Genomic DNA, 17,612 nt, shown 5'->3' on the forward strand with positions numbered 1-17,612 from the left:
TACTAGAGACGCGAGTCTAGACACAAACGATACCACAAGATAGCAATAGGAACAACTCATGCACAACTCTGATATATGAAGTTCAGCTCAAACATAACAATATTTTCTCTTTTCTTTCTTTCTTCTTTCTTTTTTTTTCTTTCCTTTCCTTTTCTTTTCTTTTTTTAGGGTGCGGCTTTTCTTTCCTTTTTTTTATGCACCTTTCTGCCTTTTTTTTTCTTTCTTTTTTTTTGATTTTTTTAAAAAAACAGATTTAAGGACCTCAATGTAAGGTTACAGGGACTCAAACGTAAATATAAAATTTACAGGGACTCAAATGTAAAAGTCCAAACTCAAAATTAGAATCATACATAAATAGAATGCTCTCGTCCTACAGGTTCCCTTTTTGCAGATGGATCTTCAATCCGACACTTTAAAAATTTTCACCAAAGTGTCTAGCAACTCAGGTATGTAGTGAAACCAAGAGGAGAGGGAGGGAAGCCTCCTCACGGTGGTGGTGGGCGACGGGTGGATGGATACGGCACCACTTGGAGTCCAGATTTGGTGAGAGAAAAAGGGAAACTGATTTTCAATCAATCTGATCTACTATTTCTTTCCAAATTAAACTCTCATACTTCCAAAAATAGATTTGGAAATTCTTCCTCCTCCTCTCAGCGCCGGACACAAGCATGGCAAAAGCAAACACACGGGCAGGAATAGCAAACACTAGGTGCAACTCAACAACTCCGAAACTGACCGACAAAAACTTCTGAAAACTACAAAAATCGAACCCTGGTGGTGAGACGAGTCCGTTTTCATAGGTTCCGACAACAACAAGCACACGACGGTGACAACGACAGTGGTACAAATCGTGACCAGAACTCGAAACTCTAAACGAACTAAACGCTAAGACTAGAACACGACGTGATGATGCAACACAAAACTCAATAAAGCAAAAACTGAAAAGAACAATGCAACGGCACAATATGGCTAGGTAAATGATGCAATTTGTTTTGGCTATTTTCTGGTTATGGGTAGATAAAAACTCACCGAGCAACGAAAGCTCTGATACCACCTGATGAACCCTGAGCTCCACTCGATACTCAAGGCTGTTGTTTGGCCCGATCTTTCGATGAGTTGAGATAACTACGATTTGAGAGAAACATTAACGACCCGACTACAACCGTACGAGACGTTGTTGTGTTGCGCTTTAGCGATTGATACACCTCTCCGTGGGTTGTTGATCTAGCCGATGCAGATCAACCTTATTCCTGCAAGCAAATCGAAGAAACAAGCAAGAACAACATAAAAGCAATCTGAATTGCAAATAGGAATTAAGTACAAATGATAAGTTTGGGGTTTCGTAACGAGCAAACCGGCGATCTAACCGATCACGGGATTACCCGGCAAAGTAGCAAAGCTAAACTTTAATCTAAACAAAACCAAACTAACCCTGAAGGGGTTACTAGCTATTTAAGGGATGGAGGAGGTCAGAAGGGCATCCTCCCTCTGTTTGAGGCGCAGCCCCCCTTGGCCCCCACTTGGGCTGGGGTCCCAAACATAGTTACAAGCCCAAAGGCCCATGACAAGTGACGCAGCACCTAGTTTCTTCATCTGCGGTTGACTGGGATGGAATTTGGTGATGAGGCTGGATTCATTGGAAAGAGGACCCCGAGAGCTTTCCATCAAGTAATCACGGGTTAAAAACGGAGGTCGTATGCAGATTTGGCGGCCATTTGAATTCAGCAGTGTAGCAGGTGGCCGAATCGGATTCCAGCACTTGGAGGACTTGATCTTGATGTCTCCTTGTTCATCCATAATGTGAGCAACGGTTGTATCAGTAGTAGCCATGGTCACATCAGAACAGAACCCATAACACTAGCAATAGAATAACTTCTCCTTCTAACAATAGCATATAAAGATGGATATTTATCTCTAAAGGCCAAGTTTCCTAACCATTTATCTTCCTAAAATCTTATTTGTTCCCCATTATTTACAATTCAAGAAACCATACTTAAGAAAGTATTTTTGACTTTCATGAGTCCTAACCAAAAATGAGAATCACCTTGTTTCCTATCAACTTGAGTTATAGAGTTATTATAAAGATACTTTCTCTTCAATAAGTCTTGCCAAACACCATTCTCATTTATTAATTTATACAACCACTTACTCAAAAGACATTTATTTTGAATTTCTAGATTATGTACCCCCAAACCACTCTGGTCTTTGGGTTGGCAAATAATATCCCATCTAGTAATTCTATACTTTTTCTTATGATCATCCACTGCCAAAAAAAGCGTGATCTATAATAATCAATCCTTTGAAGAACTCCCTTCGGAATCTCAAAAAAATGATATCGTAAACATAGCTAAACTTGAAAGAACAGAATTGATCAAAACCAGCATACCCCCAACAGACATATGTTTACCTTTCCAACTACTAAGTTTTTTCTCGATTCTTTGTTCAATAACTTTCCAATCTTTATTACCTAGCTTTCTAAAATGCTTTGGAATACCAAATATTTAACAGGAAAAGATCCTAACTTACAACCAAAGATATTAGAATATTAATCATAACACTCCTTTACCTGACCAAAACAAAATAATTCACTTTTGTGAAAATTAAATTTTGAAGCCAGATAACTTTTCAAACACAGATAAGATCAATTTAAGATTCTTTGCTTGTTGCAAGTCATGCTCCAAAAAGATGATAGTGAAAGTGTCAATTAGGCCTAGAGGGGGGGTGAATAGGCTAATTCAAAAATTCAATTAAAAGCGGAAGCAGTAATTTTCGGATATTTCCGAAATTTTTGGATATATCCGAAAATTTTCGGAGTCAACACAAACAGCTAAGTAAATCCTATATCTAGTTGCCTACAACAACAAGAATATGCTAGCACAAACAGCAACTAGACCTATAGCAGCTCAAATAAGCAAAGCTAGTGGAGAGGGAGGAAGTAAAGTCACCAAAGATGAAGCTCACGAAGTTGTTCCCGAAGTTCGAATCCTTGAGGGAATTCTACTTTCCGTTGAGGAGCTCACTAAGAGCCGGGTCTTAGCTAACCCTTTCCTCAAGAGGTTGCACTAAGCACTCCTCCTTCCACTAAGGGTATCTCTTCCCTTTCGGAGGTGAGATCCGACCTTCACAAACTTCTCCCAGCCAACCACAAGTAGATCGGTGGCTCGGGAGCGACACCTAGCCGCCTAGGAGTCCTCAACCTCCAAGAGTAACAAATGAAGCAATGAACTCCCGGAGATGATGCAAGTGCTCACAAATCTTCACGAAGTCAATAACAAGCACTCACACAAACTCGAATCCACGACTCTCACACACACACCAAATCCGAATCGAACATGGGTGAGAGGGGAAACAAGAAAGCAAGGCTCAAAAGTGAATCTCAACAAGAGCAAGCCAAGGGCACAAGAATATCCAATGTCACCAGCAACCCTCACAAGTGAGGGGAGGGGGCTATTTATAGCCACAGCCTAAATTCTGCCCGTTATGCACAATAATTGAGATTTTCGGATATTCCGAAAGATTTTCGGACATGTCCGAAAATTCCAGCTCAGCACCAACAGCAAAGTCAACTGAAGATTTTTTGGACATTCCGAAAACTTTTCGGACAAGTCCGAAAATTTTCAGAAACAAAAACATCGTTCTGGATGTTTTCGGAAAACTCCGAAAATCGCTTTCGAACAAGTCCGAAAATACACAGAAGCGATTTTGGCTTTGCTGAAGTTTTTCGGAAACTCCGAAAATCAATTTCGGAAAAGTCCGAAAATAAACAGAACCACATTTGCCTTCACAGTCATTTTCAGAAAGTCCGAAAATGTCTTTCGGACATATCCAAAAATTTCCAGAAGCGAAAATTGGTTCTGTGCATTTTCGGAAAGTCCGAAAATGACTTTCGGAAAACTCCGAAAATTTCCGGAACACATCAAATTGAGGAGAAACACTTTTAAAAATTTATTTTGAGCACTTTGATCACTCCTCATATGTCAATGCATCATCCCTCTTAATAGTGCGACATTCCTATTGACTCAAATGAAAAGAAAAGGTACAATATTCCATTTGCTCATTTGCCGCATCACATCACATCAATGTATTAGGCGGGATATGCATTACGCTAACTCATTGAGGACATAACAACCTTCACATTTGCTTAAATAAAAATGTTAGTCCTCTCTAATCATATTATAATTAATCACCAAAATCATTAGGGGCCTAGATGCACTTTCAGATAGTATCATCTGCATATTGCAAAATAGACAAACCGTCATCCACTAAATGAGGAATTACCCCATTTAGAGAACCAACATCTTTAGCCCTTTTAATTAATAAAGCGAGCATATCAGCTACTATATTAAAAAGGATTGGAGATAAAGGATCTCCTTGTCTGAGGCCTTTGTAAGTTTGAAAATTATCACCAATTTTCTCATTAACTTTAATACCAACGTGTCCTCCTTGAATAAAAGAAGCTATCCACTCACACCATTTAGGAGAGAAGCCATTCATACTCAACGTCTGTTGTACAAAGGACCATTTAAAATTATCATAAGCTTTCTCAAAATCAATCTTGAAGATTACTCCACTTTTGTTTTTACGATGTAATTCATGCAAAATCTCATGCAAAATAACCACACCTTCCATGATGTTTCTCCCAGGAATAAAAGCGGGTTGAGTAGGACTAATTACCTTTTGGGCGACACTCATTACTCTATTTGTAGCTACTTTGGTAAAAATCTTAAAACTAACATTAAGTAAGCATATAGGCCTATACTGCTGAATTTTCATGGCCTCTACACACTTAGGTAAAAGAATGATAGTACCAAAGTTTAGAGAGAATAAAGGCAATGTACCATTATGAAACTCTTTAAAAAGATCTAATAAATCAAATTTAATGACATTCCAGAAGACTTGATAAAACTCAGCAGGAAATCCATCAGAACCCGGTGCTTTGTTATGTTCCATTTGGAAAATAGCCTCCTTAATCTCCTTTTCAGTAAATTCATGTGTTAGAGCCTCGTTCTCCAAATGAGATACTTGAGGAATATCAGCAAATTTATTCTCATCAAACTGAAGAGTAGAATCCTGTGTTTATATCGATTATTTTACTTTTTATGGAGTTATTTGTCAACTTGAAATTTATCGTTAAAATTTTTAAGAATTGAATATATAAACATTTAAATTTTACATGTTAATAATTTGTTCTTGCTTTTTTTAATAATTACAAAATATATGTAAATAGGTGTTTCAACAAGAACGCTTGCGAGCCAGCTCGAGCTGGCTCGAGCCAAGAAACGAGCCGAACCGAGCTCAAGTTTTAGCTTGTTTTCCTAACTGAGCCGAGCCAAGTCAAGCCTGATTTGTTGCGAGCCACCGCAAGCCGAGCTGAGCCAGGCTTGGCTCGGCTCGTTTCCACACTGGTCTGTAATCACTGTAGCAATCAGGCAACATTGGGCAATCAAGAATAGCTTAAATCAAGTACTGTATCCAATTAAATTCTGAAGTAGTAACAACTGAATTCAATTAAAATTCTGACCTGTCAGCTGAACTACAGTCACAACAAGCAGCATGTTTCAGATTAACAACATGCTTGTAGAAATACTGTTGGATGATTTTCAACTGAACTAGAGTGATCAGATATTGACCTCATACCAGAGTTACTCATAAAACGATCATGAACCACTCCTAAGTTTTGACCTAAAATCAAAGAAATTCCTAAAAGGAAATTCAGAGTCACATTAGTAACGCATTTTCAGAACTACTCCTAAATAATTAACGTGGTTAGCTAACGGACGCATTCTGATTCTGACATATGTGGGGCACACGCCGTGGACCCCAGAGTGTAACAAACTTTTTATCTCTTGCTGCGCCGTCTCATCCCAAAGTGACACAAGCAGTACACGGCAAATGTGAATGACGTCTCACACAAGTAAGCCCGGTTTCCTGTAAACAAAAGTATCCCATTTTCTGTATATATAAATGTCTCCTGCCTCTCTTCCACCCAACACAGTACACACTGGGAATCAGAGGTCATGGTGGCATTGGAGGCTGCGTTTGATCATGTGATGGATTGGTTGGAGGACGAGGTGATGGACAGGTTGCTTGGCCCGGAGACCATGGCGGGCGACCTTGCGGCGATCGGCGGTGGACTGGAACGGGTCCTGTCGAACACCCGTGGTGCACGCGCTTTCTCCGAGGCACCGCTGCTCTCTGGGGCGATCGATGCAGCCATGGACCTCGTCGCCGGCGTGTACGCCCTCCCACAGTCGCAACCTGGGAGAACTCATCTCGACTGTGGCCAACAAGAATTAATCAGGCCGCGGCGATCCTCTTCGCCGACTGTAACCCGTTCCTCGATCGGCGTCCAAGTGAACGACAACAAGTGGCAGGTGAGGCTGCAGTTCGCCATCTGCGCGGTCCAGAACGCCGTGCGCGTCCACTGCCTCTGCCGGCATCCTCGCCTCCTCATGAAGGAGGCTTGGTGGAACGTTTACTTTATTACCATCTTTACTAATGGTTTGGTGGAACGTTCGGCTTGAAAGGAATCGAGGGTGTTCCAAGACTTGCACAAAAACGAAGAACAAGTGGCTTTCGGATAAAAATAATTTAAAGAATTTTTCACCCCCGTGATCTTTTCCTCTTCTTCCTCTGTTGTCCTTCTTTTTTCAGGGGCCACGTCGCTACTTGTCGTGTGTTCTCTCTCCCTCCAGTTAGTGCCTGCTACTTAGCATGACGTGGTTGTAAATGTAATTTTCATCGTTCTAATACAAATAACGTGCAAAGCTTTTACGTTTTCAAAAAGAAATAACCAAATAATTTTAACACTAAATTATATAGAATAAATTTTCTAAGTTTTTCTGGTGGCCAGCTTGTATGATCGGTCCGTACTGTAGTCCCAACAAAGAAACACCTCACATTAGTAATTAGAATATTAATTTCATCGTCAGGATATATGCTACTGTAATAAATTACTAATACATCGACCACTTGGGTTGGGTTCATTCTAGTTTCCACTTCAACGTAAATTAATCCTCCGATGGCAAAAACATTTTTTTAGATAATGGATTAAGAATTATTATGCAACCACTCCTGCTACCGAGATAGTCCAAAAGAGATTGTATAATTCTACAATAATTGGAGATACAAGATATGAGGGTGTGACGTACTTTCGTTCATTCTATAATCATTCACTAGTACAATCCTTCTCTCTACTCATCTATTTATAGCCATTCCCTCTTCCATCTTCCATATTTAGTGATAGGCCCAATTAGTGGTAACCTGGCCGGGCCTTCGTGGGCCGGCGGTTTCCTAACACTCCCCCTTAGGCTCTCATTGCGTGATGCCTATGCCTCATCAAAATTCCACAAACACCCGGTTGGAAAAATTTAGAGAAAGAGTACATAGCACACACTTGCAATTTCGTATAAATTTCCTCATTAAAAACCTTGATAAGAAACTGTTGGGAAAACTTATCCAAAGGAAAAAGAGTACAAATCCACCCAATTCGATCTTCGTTCAATATTTATAGATTGATTTTTGGGTACTTGATTTTCTATATCAAAATTTCGGAATGAGTCAGCGAAATTCTTCCCCTGAATTTTACATTTCTTTAAGTCTCATTATTCCGATTTCTCGGACACACCTATTCAAGAGAAGATGTCAATAATGAGTTAATGGACAAATCTGCAAGACTTCCACATAACTTAGTTTATTTCTTCTATACAATTCATGTACATAGAAGAGCTTGGGGTTCATGTGCTTAGTGAGTTTGCTTCTCACGTAACTCATTTGCATATGTGTGACATATGTTGTTTTATTTTCATAAATAGTGGGGGTTGAGATAGTTTGCTTAGTGAGTTTGCTTCTCACGTAACTCATTTTCTTAGGATTGATAATTAAAACAAGGTGTAAGAGGAGATCGAAGCGCTTCAAGAATGAAATAGACTCAGGTCTTGGTGGTTCTAGAAGGAAACCGCCTTTAGGTGTCCAACATGATGCCGCGCCGATGCAAAATAAGTGTCCGTTATGTCACCAGGAGGGTCACAAGAAACCTAAGTGCCCTAACCGTCCGAAAAACAAGAAGTCCAAAAAAAAAAGTAGAAGTGCCCTAACCGTCCGAAAAAGTAGAAGTCAACAAGTGTTTTGTTAATGTCTATTTAATGTCTTTTTTTTCTTCTCACTTTCATTTTTTCTCGTATGTCATGCAATTATTGGTAACTAACAATACATTTATTCTTTCTTGATGCAGTATGGACGGGGGAAGAGACGCCGACTTACCCAACCTTGGAGGAGTACTACGAGGCCCGGCATCGTGGGGCTACGATCGAGCGGGCGAGGATACGTATCGGTATCGATTTACTTGGACCTAAGTATCGGTTACGTGTGTTTCACATTGTACTAAGTAATTGATTTAAAAATGCTTCTCCATGTGCTTCAACCGCTCCGAGTTATAGCGCATACCCCACAATGTTTGACGAGAGTTACATCCTATACCTCAGGACGGCTGGGTTGCACCTCAGGGCGGCTGGGTTGCTCGGGGTGGCCATGGTTGTGAACAGACGATTGCCAGTGAACAGATTCTCTCATTTAAATAATTCCAAAGTAATCTGGAAGAATAAATAGAAAAGTAATCATTCCCATAATTCTAATATACACTCAACTTTAGTTTACATTCGCTAGTATACAGTTGTATTGACCAATACCCCCCTAACAGTGCCCTCCAAGTGCTTCGAGAGACCACCCCGAGTTGCCGAGTTTATTACGACAACCTGTCATGGCCGTCCAACCGGGGCTAAATACGGAGGAGTACCCTCCCCAGGAAATTGTCTTAGGAATATATACTAACGTGGAGCAATACCCGTACTGAGCTGTCACCATCAGTGGCCCACCTCTATTGTCCCGCAACATATGCCCAATTAATGATATCTAATAATCTAAGCAACATGCTTACATTATCAAATACTAATCTATACCCTCTAGAATAATATAGAGCAATCATTTGCATGAACATTAAACCTACATCATTACACCTCTCTGGTAGGCTAGTCACACAACTATATCGGCACAAATATAAAGTAAAACCATTACTCAGGCAAAGTAAAGTACCGAAGGTATATAAAGAAGAATATTCTATTAATTCTGGAAGTCTTACAAAAGAAGAAAGAAAAAGCTACTAGAGCCATACCGAATTATCTTATTCTATTCTACTTAGCACTAGAGCACTAAACTAAACTTGAGAGAGATCAAAGCTTCTTACTTGAGTGTGTGATGGACTGAAGGAAGTGACCCCTTTATATAGCCTCCCAATGACAGTTATGGCAGTTGGAATTATCGGAAATGCCCCGCAACCGTCATTGGGAGTGCATCTGGAGCGTCCACGTGGAGGGCCGAACTGAGTCGGCGCTGCCAGGGTTTGGCCAAACCTGGGCCAGCCCAGCAGGCCTCCAGATTTGGTCGAGGGGCTGACAGGTGGGTCCTATTGTCAGTTGTGGCAATTATGATAGTTTTCAGGACGGTTAAACCTAATATGTGGGCCCCTTTATCCTTGAGCTTGCTTAGGAGTGAGTTTTCCTTTATTTCTTCTTCATTTATGTGCTAATCTCTACAAACAAATAATACTCCAAGTACAAGTGGAAATATATTATTCTAAAATAAATATGCATTGCAAGCATAGCCAGTTCTCCTTTATTTTGGTTATATTGACGGTCGAATCTGGTCTAAAACGACCTTCAACACTCTTTTGCACGCTGCGCCCTAGCTACCTCCTCGCCCGATCAACGGCACGCTCTTCCTTCTCCTTGTTCTCTCTCTCCATCTCCCTAAGCTCCCTCTCCTCTCTCCTCTCCCTCTCAGCCTTCTCCATTGCCACGCACTGACGTTGACGCTCTTCACGTTCTTCCTTCCGCTCGCGCCAATGCCGAATCAATTTAGTATGAAACTCATCCATCTCCTTGTCAGTCCACTGCACAAAGTCACATAGAGCAGGAGGGATCTTCGGTGCCTACACATTACATTTCAACGACATAGTTGCTTAGATTCAACGCGGTACCATAAAAATAAATTATTTTACCTCCACTGGCTTCTTTGCCTTTCCCTTCTTTCCCTTAGGCACTGTCTTAGCCTTTTCTGGACTGTACGTATAGTTGCGGCACATCCAATATCCCTATCCATATGTATCCCAGTCATCACTAGTCTAAAAGCAACATTCGTCCCCATACCAACACATAGGGCAAATTTTGCCCGGTGGTGAAAGCTACTCTGGGGAATAGCCCACATGATCCCTCTTAAACATCCTACAATGTCAAAAATGTTTACCACTACATCAATTGCAATTAACCAAATATAACACATAGGTAAAAATTTAAATCCATCCATCCAACCAAACCACCTAAAAATATAAATCCATATAATTCATACCTAAAAAATTAGCCTAAAGTCTCAAGTCCATCAAATTAAAATTCATTTAATGCCTCAAGTCCATTTTTTTTCATCCATCCATCCAACCAAACCATCTAAAAATACACGTTACCACATATATAGTTCAAAAAATCGTGGCACCAACGAGTACATTGCACACATGTAGCACTATAATCAGCAAATCCCAAATTAAATGTTGAAAATCACAAATTTGGGTAAAAAAAGCTTAGGCCCGGCCCGCGTTAGAGGGGAATATGTACGCATGAGTTTGTTTGTTGGGTGGGATGAATCGGCATGGGCGCTTTTCCGTCAATTTGGCGGCTATCCTGTGTGGGTTAGGGGGTACGGTACCCATCCAACCATGCCAATTGGTATTTAGCCTCGATTGCTGCTATCCAACGAAGCATACGAATTAGGATTTAGCGATAAACGGCTATGAAAGTGCATTTTTGTCGGAATTTGCACCTATATTAAAATAAAAAGACAATATTAATAGTATATATTAATATTAATTATATTAATATTAATATATACTATTAATATTAATATAATTAATATTTAATAGTTATTTGTTGTCCTTTTTTCCTTCTTTGGTTGGATCTAGGTCAAAAAGTTATAGGGTGTGCGCAAACAAGTCTGAATTAATAAGAAGGGGCAGTACACTACCCATTTGGGAATTGGCAAATCACAGTCATACTTCTTAGAGTGGGGTGGAGCACCAGCACCTTAAGGTGCACCAGTATCTTAGTAAGATAGACACCGATTAAGAAACCGAGAAGGCATATTATGTTAGTACTTATTTATATTGGCTGTAGAATGAAATATAATATATATTGATTAATATTAAGTTTTTTGAGCAATAGAGCGGTGGGCCTTCAAAAAGGAGCGAGGGAGTGAAAAGTCCTTTATTTATATACAACACACACATATTCCTTTCAACTTACGAACATGAAAATCCAGTGGATGGTTTGGAAGGCTGGAAGAGTGAAGAAAGGTTCTTTACCCCCGGAGACCGGCTTTCGTGAAAGCACCTTTGGGCGATGGTTTCTCGATCCTCTCTCTCACTTGAAGGAAGATAGCCACTATATAAATAGATATATATATATATATATATATATATATATATATATATATATATATATATATATATATATATATCCATTTATTTATTCCAAATTTTCAGTGATTTTTTAGGTGGCGACTCTAAACCCCTTTTTCTTCTACTTGGTTGCTTAGGTGGCCAAAGTAATGATGATGTGGCAAGCGGTGCCAAAATGCGGGCGTACAGCAGGCGACTCCACAGGGGAATAAAAGCCTTAAATCAAAGGTTTTTGGCTTATAAATATAAATGGCTTGACTTGAAAATTCACCAACATTCCCATAATGTAGGGTGCAATATATGTAGGTAATTATACCTAATTTAAGAGTAACAATCGCAAAACCGACGAAATATAAATTAGCCAAACTATAAACTATATATTAATATTCTTATAATTTATATATTAATTATAAGAATATTAATATATAGTTTATAGTTTGGCTGATGCTTACTTTCTTTATTGAATGTTTTAATAAAACGTTGTTGAAGCGAACATATAGGTAGAGGTAGCTTAATCACTAAATCAAAGAAGCCAAGGTATCGAAGGAACATAAGGTTTCCAATGCTACTAGGAAATGGAAATTGGAGTTACCTAGTAGCATTGGAAAAGTAGCATTGGAAACCTTATGTTCCTTCGATACCTTGGCTTCTTTGATTTAGTGATTAAGCTACCTCTACCTATATGTTCGCTTCAACAACGTTTTATTAAAACATTCAATAAAGAAAGTAAGCATCAGCCAAACTATAAACTATATATTAATATTCTTATAATTAATATAATATTAATTATAAGAATATTAATATAATATTCTTATAATTAATATTATATATTATATTATATAATATAAGAAATATAAGAAGTGATTAATATGTGCCTTTCCTTTCATCTTGAATATTAATAAATATTTGGATAAATTACTTTAGAATAAGAAGTTCATGTTTTATAGACTAGTAAGATAACTAACTAGTTAAGTAATACGAATCCATACTAGGAAAATGAAAATGTGAGTCCTAGGCACTGGAATTGGTTCTCTTCTCCCTAATCCCTATAAGCCAGAAAGGGTAATAGGCTTCAGTGTAAGCATTTCCTTCAAGCAAGTCATCTCAAGTTTTAAATTCTAGAGAATAGCTCCGATCAACCTATTTTAGTTTGGTTCTGCAATTCATTCGCATAAATGAAAAAAAAAAGCGAGATGTGCACGAAAGAAGAGTTCTAGGGTTACCCTCCGATCTACAAATTCAACTGATTAAAACGAAAAAAAAGAGAGGGGAATGAGGGATTATATCTTTCTGTTCGATTTCCAAAAAAAAAACCCGCGAAAAACACTTTTAAATTGAGTGGATTTGAGGTGGAGAGTTGAGGGGGGAGAGAGAACTCAAAGCACTCGAGCTTGGGATGGGGTGCGAATGAGTGGGGGAAGGAGAAAGGGAGTTGGGCCCGCACGGGTTAAGGGCCCGGCCCACCTAGGTGGAGTGCGCCAGCCGGCTTGCCTATGGGGTGCCACGGTGGCACGGCGATGGAGCCAAGGTGGCTGGCGCCGCCATGTTAGAGGACGGCGCCAGCCTCTCTGGTGCACCAAAAAGGATCATTCCTTTTTAAACTCCTGGTATGCTGTAAAATAAGTTTTTTAGGGGTCTATTTATAAAATAAGTTTTCTAAAAGGATCAAGATGTAAAAATTCCAGCTCAATGCAAACCAAATTAGACACCGTTAAACTCCTGGTATGCTGTAAACAACTAAAAGGCCTCCTAGCTCCTAGCTCTCTCTCGGCCTGATCGTGATCGGTCTCTCATCTCTCTCCCCCACAACACACAACACCAACACACAACACGCGCTCGCGCACAAAATCGAGGCGGCGGCGGAGGAGGAAGAGGAGCGGAAGGAGATGGACTTGCTAGAGATCGCGCAGAGGGTGGCGGACAACCTTGACGATATGGGCATTCTACTGGCGGAGGCCGCCGCCGTGCTGCAGCTCCATCAGCAACCGACAGCGGCGATGGCGGCGGACCTGAGGGGGCTCGCGCAGCAGGTGGCGCACGACCTTGCGCAGACTCGCAATCGACTGGTGGGGGTCGAATCGAATGCCCTTGCCGCAAGTGTGACGCTCGCCAAGGCCGCCGCGCTGCTCCGAGAGGACATCGACGCCACCAAGATCCTCGTCGAGGAAGCGTTTAAGGTCGTTCCCGCACACGATGACCTGGACCCCGACGGCAGGCACCCTCGCAGTCGCAGCGGTCGTCACCGCGTTCTCCGAGGCGCCGGTGCTCCCAGGGGCGATCCGCGCGGCCATGGACCTCGTCGCCAGCGTCGCGCACTCCCGCCGCCGGTCATCGGAACACTCCGGAACGCGCAGCGCAGCGCCTCCTCGGTGTGGTGGGCAGCGACCATGACAAAGCCGCCCGGAACTCGGCATCCAAGAGCGCGGCGAGACGTGGCTGATCTGGAGCATCCACAGGCATCGTCGTGCTTTCGTGGCGGAAGTCACGGCGGAGAGGTGGCTGAGCTCCGCCATCTCGGACGCCCCGCCAACACCGCCTCTACAAGGAGCTTCCGTCCCTAAGCTCAGGGGAGCGCGCCAGGGAGACCTGGAGATCGTGAGCACCGCCATCAACGAGGTGGACGCGGCGTCGGTGGCCGTTCGCCAAATGCGCGTCGCCGTCGCCGTCGAGGAGCAGAACGTGCGCGAGGCAATCGATGATGCCGCTCCGTGAGGCGGGAGGCCCAGCCCGATGATCCTGCAACACCAAGCCGGTACAGCCAGTGCATCGCCCTCCATCTCCGTGTTCTTCCCATCTCTTGCAACCACGACCGCAACTAGGTAGATCGATGTAGGCAGCAGTTAGTCTCTGTTCATCGAGTTGACATCGCTGTGTCCGAGAATTTCATTTGCTAAGGGATTTTTCTTAGTTGTTTCTCTGATGATCTTGTACTGAATTTTCACTGAACATTGAACCAGTATGGTACTATGGAATTTGGTCAACCTTGAGCTTGAGCATACTGCATAATTTGCGGTGGCGTGAATTCATTTTTTTTCTTTTTGCAGGGGCGTGATTTCATTTGCTTATCTGTTTTCTAATTTCTAATTTCTAAAGCTTAATTTGCACGTTGTTTTGGTTCTGAATTCTTTTTGTACGACAAATTTGGTTTTGAATTCTGATCGACGCAGTTCGCTGGGCACATTTTTCGGCCAGTTGCTTCGTGCAGCCTGAATGACTGAATGCTCAGTTAAGCACGCATGTTCGAATTGTGTATCACCTAATTACTACTCCCTCCATTTCATTTCATATTATAAGTCGTTTTGATTTTCTTAATGTTAAATTTCTTTTGCTTCCCTTCCTCTGTCTTGTTCAGTTCTGTTCTTCTTGCAGAGCTGTTTCGCTTTCCTAGTTCTGTTCATCTGAGTTTATTTTCTTCACGCTGCATATGCGTCGTGTGTGCGAGGAACTCCTTTTACAAAGGGATTTTATTAGTTGCTTTTTGATGATCTATTACTGAATTGCAACTGCATGTTTAGCTTGGATTAGCTGATTAAAGACATCTACAACCAAATCCACTCCATAGGACACCCATATGTTATATGGTCATAATTCAGCATGTTTTAATCCAAATTATTAAGAAAATAAGCATGACATTTTCAGGAAATAAACTAGTGAGAATGCTAATCCAGAAAACATACAAATCATGCTTAATATAGAATAAGCATAAACATTCATCACATGGCAATGTAACAAAAACATTGTGGTTAACAGTAGTATATTAGAGAAGAGCGCATTGATTATAGAGGTAGGTATACCCTAAGAATGACCCTCCGCTAGAATGTGAGGAAGAGTTGCCTCCGTTGATGGAGCCGTTCCCTGCACCGCCTCCTCCATCGCCATTGCCGACATCTCCTCCAGCAGCACCGTTGATGTTGTCGTCCGTCGACATGTTGGCGTTGATAACGAACAGGAATAGGAACTTGCAATAGGAGTAGTCGCGTTGAAGAACGCTCCAAAAACTTTATTGCCCGCCTAGAACTCTGAGGGACAGAGTTACGGAGGCCCTACTCGTCCCCATGTCTTGTGCGTGCAAGAAATCAGAGACCGGGGAGAACAGAAGCAGCACAGGAATAGAGAAAACCAGGGCAGGAAGAGAAGTGCGCTGAGAGAGAGGAAGAATAGAAGACGATCTCTCGTGAGAGTAACGTTCGCGCAATCAATCCTCGAATTAACAGCGAATGAATCGCTCTCCATCAATACAGAATCAATCCCCGTACGTTACAAAACGAGAGAGAGAGCGCGCAACAATCCTCTAATTAGCAGCGAATGAATCGCTACGGAATCAATTCCCATACCAATCAATCCTCTAATTAACAGCGAATGAATCGCTCTCCGTTAATACGGAATCAATTCTCGTACCATACGTTACAAAACGAGAGAGAGAGAGTGCTCAACGCAATCGATCCTCTAATTAACAGCGAATGAATCGCTCTCCGTTAATATGGAATCAATTCCCGTACCGTTACAAAACGAATGGAATCAATTCCTGTACCGTTACAAAACGGGAGAAAGAGAAGCCGCCCACCACGGCACGGCCCAGCGTGCGCGCGTGTGGCTATCCGCCCACCATCTCAACTGGTCAATAGGGACTCTTTATTGTCTCCCTATTTAAGGTGAGATCTCTCCACTTAAACATCCAAGGTGGTATTAATAGCCATAACACTAAATGTGGGCCAATGAAATTTATTAGGATTTAATTAGGCCTAGCTCATTAATCTAACACCATCTCCCAATGAGGGATACCTGTAGCTGGGCTCTTCAAAATCTGAAGCAATCGGTGAAGGTACTATAGCCCATAACGGGTGTCTAGACACACATAGCCACAGATATATATTTTCTTTTCTACCCCTGCACACCGAACACCTCTCGGTCTCCCCTTCTCTTGTTCTTCGCTTCTTCTCTCCCTCCCACTAGCGCCGCTTCTCCTCTCCGCAGCAGCAGGCGCCGCCGCTGCCACCTCTCTCTCTCTCTCTCTCCGCCACCGTTTGCCTCTCTCCCCTCTCTCTCTCCCGCCTCGCACCGTCGCCATCCTCCCCAGCTGAGAGACGGCTCCGGCCGAAAAAAGGTGACTCCGTGAGCCAAAGCCACTCGCCGAGCTACCCATTGTATATGGCCTAATAATCAGAGCCAGAGAGCATGATATTTTGGTTTTTGGTCAACTTCGTGAATGGTGTATTGTCTGTTAGAATTATATGAATTCATGGGACATCTCTGGTTTGTACGGGGAATTTAACTATTTGCCACTATTAGGTTTGGCAATTATCCAAATACCCTTCTTAGATTTGCATATAATTTTTCGCCACTCTTAAAAGGTGGCTTCTTAATTATTTGCCACTTTTACCTACGTGGCATGCCAACATGGCAATTTAGAGTAAAAAATAGCGTGGGACCCACTGGTCAGTGTCTCTTCCTCCCCTTCAATCTCTCCAACTGCCGTCGGTTGGTCTTCTCCCTCGCCACTCATCTTTGGCTTCGTCACCACTGTCACCCAGCACGCAGCCGTCGGCGAATCCCGATGCATCAGGCCCCGGAGCGGAGGAAGCCGAGGGGAGGAGGAGGAGCGATGGCGTGGTCCGGGGCGACGGCACAGTGCCTGGAGGCGGCACTGGCCTCGACGCAACCTCACACCACTGCCACGTCGGCATCACTCCTCTTACTCATGGGATGCGGATGCGGAGGCGGAGGCGCGGTCTCTCGTCGCCGTTGACGAGAATGACGCCCCATGCGTGCTGGGCGATGGCGGCGACAAAGCTGGAGACGGGGCAGGAGAGGGCCTGACCGCACCGACGCAGAGAGGTGGGATGAGAGCAACGGAGGAAGAGGAGGTAGGAGAGCAGGAGCAGGTGGCAGTGGAGCACCTCGGAGCGAAGGTGGCGGCGGAGGAGGCGATTGGCCTCCTGGAGCTGCTCGGCGTGGGAAGCAGCGAGGCCCGAGGAGAGCATGACGGAGGAGAAGTCGGAGGAGGAGAAGGACGACAGGAAGGCGGAGAGGACCAGGGAGGCGCAATCGGGGACGGGAAGGAGCAGGAGGTGGCGACGTGGTCCTTGGAGGTCGGCGAGAGGAGGCGTGGCAT

The sequence above is a fragment of the Oryza glaberrima genome, chromosome 3 (genome assembly GCF_000147395.1).
Source record: "Oryza glaberrima chromosome 3, OglaRS2, whole genome shotgun sequence".
Taxonomy (NCBI): Eukaryota; Viridiplantae; Streptophyta; class Magnoliopsida; order Poales; family Poaceae; genus Oryza; species Oryza glaberrima.